The sequence below is a fragment of the Geospiza fortis genome, unplaced genomic scaffold, assembly GCF_000277835.1.
Source record: "Geospiza fortis unplaced genomic scaffold, GeoFor_1.0 scaffold172, whole genome shotgun sequence".
Taxonomy (NCBI): domain Eukaryota; kingdom Metazoa; phylum Chordata; class Aves; order Passeriformes; family Thraupidae; genus Geospiza; species Geospiza fortis.
The window spans coordinates 486,187-486,643 of record NW_005054309.1 but is presented as its reverse complement, the minus strand read 5'-3'; the positions used below and the strand labels follow the sequence as shown (position 1 = coordinate 486,643).

Genomic DNA, 457 nt, shown 5'->3' with positions numbered 1-457 from the left:
GTTTCCCTGCTGAGGGGTGCTCCCTCACTGCTCGGCCAAGCGGGACCGGAGCCACCCCACAGCTGGAGGGGCTCGAGGAGGTGCGGAAGGCTCCGGGAAAGTGGCAATGGCGCGTCCTCCTCGGGGACAGGATCGGATTTTCCACTAAACCAGCGGTTTTCGAAACAACCTCGGGAGCGGAGCGCCCGGATGGGAGGGACGGTGGGAGGGAGAAGGCGGGAGCGGTGGGACGGGACGAGATGGAAGAGGAGACGGACGTGGTAGCTCTCGGTCAGCGTCGCCCGTGAGCCCGACAGGATCGGAGCAAGCGCCATCTTCATCCTATTTATAGCGGGAGCAGCGCGCCGGGAGCCCGGCCACGGGAGCAGCGGGGCAGGCGCCGGGGTGAGCGGGGCTCGGGGGATGCGAGCGGGCGTTTCCAGCAGGATGCGGCCCCTCCAGGCTCGGCAGCGCGGGC

At 68.9% G+C, this 457-nt stretch overlaps 1 protein-coding gene across 2 annotated transcripts in view; it reads left to right on the top strand.

The window, feature by feature from the left end:
- Positions 1 to 64: 64 nt before the first annotated feature.
- The window catches only part of LOC102039231 (phospholipase A and acyltransferase 1-like), a 1,912-nt gene continuing 1,519 nt past the window's right edge, over positions 65 to 457 (top strand). The window contains exon 1 of one of the 2 annotated variants that reach the window (XM_031055388.1): positions 65 to 80. The gene's annotated coding sequence lies outside the window, so the exon portion shown is untranslated. Of the gene's footprint in view, positions 81 to 232; positions 385 to 457 lie in introns of those variants that run through there. The other variant, XM_005418950.2, reaches the window with a different exon arrangement.